This window comes from Plectropomus leopardus, chromosome 7 (genome assembly GCF_008729295.1).
Source record: "Plectropomus leopardus isolate mb chromosome 7, YSFRI_Pleo_2.0, whole genome shotgun sequence".
In the NCBI taxonomy this organism is placed as follows: domain Eukaryota; kingdom Metazoa; phylum Chordata; class Actinopteri; order Perciformes; family Serranidae; genus Plectropomus; species Plectropomus leopardus.
Window position 1 is genome coordinate 541,235 of NC_056469.1, and position 6,567 is coordinate 547,801.

Sequence of the window (6,567 nt, forward strand, 5' to 3'; positions counted from 1 at the left end):
CAACAGTGTGGATGACGTTACAAGCAGTGGCTCTGTTGGCAGATGGCTGGATGTAAACAACAATGGCAATGATGGGTGAAAACTCTAAGGGCATGTAATACGGTCACAGACCTAAAGCAATGAGCTCAATCGGGGAGCAGATCCTTTCTTTAACTGTAATATGCCCAGGATTACAATACCTGTTATTCACAAAGACGGCATGTCCCCCCTACACTCTCCCTGGTTCTGTCAGCCCCGATGGTGTCAGAGCTGCCACTACTCCATTTTGTTGGGGAGGGAATTCACGTTGACCATTTAGATTGATGGCAGAAACAGTTTGTATCAGTCTGGCTGAAGATGCCTGACAGAGGGCCAAAAGTTCCACTCTTGGGTATACCGCAGGTACTCCATTGTGATGGCATGCTTGGACTGAGTAGTGTGATATCAAAGTCCATAAAAGCAGTATAAACACTAAAACCTTTGTTGCCTTCTGCACGTCCATTGTTAAAAGCACACCGTTAGTAGTGTTACATTAAGACTGACATTAAACAAACAAAAGTACCAGAGGAAGGTAGCCGCACAGCATGGCACCATGACACACATGACATGACATGCTGCTAGAGATTTGACAACAAGGCCACAGATGGTTAGGGGAAGGATGCACATGTTAAGATGTAGAAGAAAAACATCACATTCACACAGGAAGTGAATACTGAAAACATGCCCTGCCTTTTGGTGCACTCATGCTGCTTACATTACATCCTTACTGGTAGCATTTCAACCTGATGGCATACGGCGAGTGGCCAGTCAGACCAGAGGGGAGAAACAAAACCGAAAGTGCCAGACAAAGAGAGGGAGGAAAGCCGGCATCAGGCTGACCCAACTTGGACTGCGAGCTGTTCCTCTACCAAGCCTTCTTCTGGCTAATGTCTGGTCGCAAGAGAATAGAGTGGATGAGATATGACTGAGGTTCACTCAGCAACAGGAGATAAGGGACTGTTCCACGTACATCTTCACAGAGACATGGGTAACCCCTAACATCCTGGATCAAGCTGTTACACTGGATGGACTGACCTTGTTGGGAGCCATAAGGACACAAGACTCTGACGCAAATTCACTGCATCAGAATGCACTGCAGGAATTGAATGATGCCACCAGCAGCAACATGCCCAAACAACCAGATGGAATTTTCATAACAGCTGATTTAATCAACTCATACCTCAACTCCTAAGATGGACAAATGTAATTTTGTTTTTTTAATTTTAAAAAGAAAAAAAAGACTAAGAACTCAACCTTATACTTTCTTCTTCTTCCTCTTCTTCTACCCGTACATCAAAAGCACTACAGAAAGCGGCAGTGTTTGACAGCTCTGGAATGAAAACCGGCTGGACAATCACATGGTTACAGGTTAACTGACATGAAATGACACAAATATGTACCATGTTAAGCAATTTGCCGCTCTTTTTCTGTGCAGCTTTGGACAGGTGGGGCAACTTGGGTACTTGTCTCAGAGTAGTGTGTGAACTGAAATGGAAAAAGTGCAACAATGTGATTGCAAAGCACAGTGCCAGCTACATATTAGCAATAATGCTGAGTTACATTCTGTTTTTGTGAGTTTTCCTGCCTTATTAATTGTTCTGCCCTGCACTGATTGGTTTCACCTGTCCCTTGCTAGTTCTGCAGTCAACTCACCTGTTTTCAATCCCCCAGTTAGTGTTTGCCTACTTTTACCTGCCTAGTTCCTTTGTTTGTCGGATCATCTGTTCCAGCTCCCTTGTGGTTTCCTTGTATTCTTGTTTGTTCCTGCTGATCTTCCTTCCTGTTTGCCTGCCTGCCTGGTATGCATCTTATATGCCTATAAGCCTATTCTTCTTAAATTGAAGTACTTTTTCTTAATCCACCTGCCCGCTGCCCTGCTTTAGGGTCCGACCTGCCTGTGCTGCTTCAGTCAGTCATAACAATTTATAGATTAAAAAAAGGCTTGGTGTAACATTACTGTGCACTGTAATTTAGTCCTTTTTTGCTTTGTCTTACATTGTTGGGTGCTGCTTTATGTTTACACATGCTGCTGGTAATCCATTGTTTCTGGTTGTGGAATGATTTAACTGTCCACACATACTGACCTCAGCAAGACAACTCCCTGTTCACTCTTCTTGAATACAGCAGTGATGCACTGCAGCCACTGTTAGCATTGATCCACGGCAGGACAGGCCGAGACAGCACATCACATTCCCACTGACAAACCAGTCCTTATTGACAATAAAACACACACTTCATCTCTGTCTCTCCAGGGGTCCTCCAGTCTGTTGAATCAGCAGGTAGAAAAAGAGTTAGTTGAACAGTGCTGTCCAGAATGAAGTGAATCACAGGATATATATAGATATTATTCCCTGATATCCTATTGGAATTTGATGCAGCAGGAAGGTCGTCCAGTTTATTTCTAACACCTGTACAGTGCTAATAGGATGCTTGTTTAGCTGGTGTCCATGTTTTCATCTTTACTGATATTTACATTTGAAAACCTCCACCTGGCTAGCTAGCAGCTAGATAGCTAGAACTCTGCAGGAGGACAGTTTATAGACTGGTGAGTTCACTTAACCCCGCTATGCTTAAGTAAAGCTAAAATATCCCGGATACGGGCGCTGCCATCTTGCGCTTGTGAGGTCATTCAGAGCCGGAGTGTGCGCAGTAGCGATATCCGCAGTAGGGGAGTTCCCACAAAAACACTTGTCTGACCTTTCACGAGCAGCTCCATTGCATGCGATTGCATGGGTTGGCTGTCACAGCTAAGCTGATCATGAAAATGATCACTTGAACAAACATCAGGGTGATGAAACCTGCCTTCAGTGAAGGAAACCATCTTTAGGAAAAATTTATTTGATGTATACTTTTGATGTGTACTTTTACTTTTTATTTGATGTGTACTGTTTACTTTTTTAGTTTGGCCTGTGTCCCATTCAGTAACATGCAGGGGTGGGCTTCATGACCTATACTGCAGCCAGACACCAATCAAGATTGCAAAGCCACACTTTAGGGGGGTTATCATGTTGTCCATCTTTAGATACAGTCTGTGATCCCGACAATCCCACACTGCAGCTACAAGCCACCATCGTCCAACACATACCAACAAAAGGACCACAAACACTTGCTAAATGGATAATAGACAAGCCTAAAGTATAGTGGAGCTGTCAGAGAAGCAGCTGGAAGTGTCAGTGCCCATTTATATTCTTTGTATTTGTGTTTTAGTCTATGAATGGGCATTTTATTTGTGATTCAGATTTAATTATTGTATATGTCAGTACATAAGCTCTTTCAGTAGACTGGCATGGATGCTGTGGGGCAATAATGACAAAAACAATGAGTGAAGAAACTCATTTGAAATGGTTATCATGTTTCCAAGTGCTTATATAAATGCTTCAAACAAACTGATACCAAAGAGGTTTTTCCACCATTTTTACCAAATTTTGGCCTGGCCTAGTATAATTCTTTATATATATATAACATATAGGTTTTTGCATAAATGTGTAACATACAAACAACACATGTAATTTCATTTATAAAAAAATATCAGGGGTACACAGGAATTTAACCCCAGTCTTCAGCAGAAAAGTCATATTAAAGCATAAAGAATTTTTGTATATATGTTCTTTTTCTCAGAAACTTGCTCATATAAATTCAGTATCTCTCATTAACATAGAATGTTTATGTTCTTTTTCATAAATTTACATATATACATCAAACATATATTGTTGACATACATGGTAGCAACAATACCATAATATATAATACCATATTTTGATCACACTGATACAAATTTTACTATGGATATTTCATATATGTTACAAACTTATGTCGTCATGTATCCAGAGAATGTAATGTTATATATCACCTTAAAGGTACCAAATATGGCAACATTACTCTTTATATAGACATACATGTCATATATTATATTTCTGTTTAAATCCATCTATACACTGCTAGAAATATTTTGGTGATAGAACCCAAAATTCTGTTTTGTTTTTCTTAAAAAAAGATGCTGAAGTATAGCTTACTTTCTGGAAAAATCCCTATCCAATCAAGCTGCTTTTCCCTCATTAGCTCATGTTTCATTAGTATGTAAAATGACAACTTCAATGTACCAGCCCAACCACATGTCTATCAGGAATGACCTCTAATTAAAGGAATATTTCAGCATTGTGAAAAATGTTTATTCCCTTTTTGCAGAGAGTAGATTAACATTCCGATGTTGTGCATTAGGTATGGGTTTATCCTTGCTGAGTATACAGACCAGAAGCACCTGGAAACAGCTTTTTTGGCTCTATCCAAAGTTAAATTTCATTAATGTTCTCATGTGACAATGGATCAAATGACTGTCAGCTTTGGTTTTATGACCTGTTACTCCAGGGCTGCCAACTTTTTAGAAAAATTTGGAGTGAGATTTGGAAGGGGTTTTTTTGGTGGTGGTGGTGCTGCATGTGCGAATGTGTCATGCAGCATTTTTTTTTTTTACACATTTTTTTTTAAGCATGGCATAGCCTGGCTTATTTTGTGTAAAAGAAGTTCATTCTTTCTAGCGTTACAACAAATAACATATGATTCATACACAGATGTGCATTAAAAAACATTACATTAGTGAATGTCAAACTGCACTTATTAAACTAAAAGTGAATTATGCCTTAACCGACGCGCAGTAACTGTAGGCCTACTTTATGTTACACTGGGGCAGCCAGGTGCATTGTGTGTGAAAACAGCATAACTTATTCTACAGCCCACCACCACTCCGAGTTAGAGAATGGTGGAAATCAAAGCAAGGCAGATAGACTGGGGCACGAGGCCTCCAAATCACTAAATTCGCTCCTGATAAAAACGGAAGCAACAAAGCGCAGCTGGATGAGAGATGGAGCGATGCGTCGTCATGTTTATAACAAATTCCATCTAAAGTCTGACTGAAAGTGAAACTAAAACAAAGTCTTTTGTAGAAATCTGAAGAAGTCATTTGCCCTGCTAACTGTTCAGACGCTGTGAGTGTGGCGTGGTGAGGTGTGTGTTCACTTAGTAATGTGAGGGGGAGAACCGACAACGCCACCTGAGGAATTGCACCCCAGGAAATACCTCAAAATATTAAAGTTTGGAAGATCAGTAAGGCACACAGATTCGTTTCTGAAACAGGACAGAGACGTATTTTCCAAAAAAATCAAATATTTATTTGATAATCAAAATAAACAGGCAGCGCTGGAAAGGAAAGGAAGAGGGAAAAATTAACTAGTCAAATAAACTGAATCAATAAACAACATTAAAGGGATTAAAAATATTTTTATTACAAAGTCGTCTAAAAAAGGCCTTAACAACTACAATTTAAAAACCAGAGATGTGGTAAAATATCAAAGACACTCAGCCCAACATAACCTAAATAAAAGAGTGAGCAGAGGCCATCAGTGGGGAGGCAGACTACTATGGAGGGGTGCCTAAAGGTGCCACCACTACTCACCTCAGTGAAACACAGCAAACCTCACAGCAATCTAAAGAACAGCAATCGTGTCCCAGTGCCTTTACTCACATGCAATGTGTAGGAACCTCACCTGGGGTGCCTAGCCTCCCCAGCAAAATGGTGCTCCACTTCACTAAAAGAAAAATACTAATAGCAAAATTAACAAATGCAGCAACCCAATTGTTTCAATATATTCAAAGAAAGAAGAAAGAATAAAGCAAAATTAAGAGCAAAATGCAAAGAGCAAAACAGGAAACCAAACAACAAAACAGAAGCAAAACGAGGGCAAAACAGCAGTAAATCGCGTGAACCACCTGGATTACCAGACCACTACAGCAGGAAGGCTCAGACACCACTGCTACCTCCAGCCTACCAGAGAGAAAAAAAGGGGGTTTTAAATAAAGTGCAGGGAAGAAATAAAACATGACAACTAAACTGAAAAGGGCTCCCGTACCTACCAGTACAGCAAACAGCAGCCACCACACACAGGAACCAGCAGCCAAAAGGAAGGAGCATGTGCTCACTGGTCCCTTATATAGGCTGGCTGTGATTAAGGGAGTGGCTACTGAGGAGTGGAGTCTGGAGGTGCATTCACAGGCGCTACTCAACTGTCAGGTGCTATACCTCACTACATGAGGAAAAACTCTGCTCTGTCTCTGTCTCTGTTACTGCACTGGGCTGTCAGTCTGCTGCAATTTATCGATCAGCTGTGTGATCAGCAAAATGTATAAGGCATATTGTTTTCATTAGTGCCTTCTGTTTTTTGTCAGTGGTTGAACATAGTAAAATTAATTTCTTGGGCTCAGTTACTTCGGACTTCGGTTCGGACAGGAATGTGCGGCCTGAGTCCAAATGCACACACACCTGGCGCAGTCTGTATTCAGGCACGTTTTATAAATACAAAACTATTTAACTCTCTAACCAGCTGCTGCATGTCAGATGTTCAGCAAAACACAAGACAAAAAGTGAAATTTTTGGAGCGGTTCCCCATGGAGACCACGTGCATGGCCCAGGGTTCTAAATCGGGAGTAATACAGGACAAATGTGATGCCGGGAGGACACCGAGAGAGGGCTGCATGAAACAGGAATCTCCCCTGGAT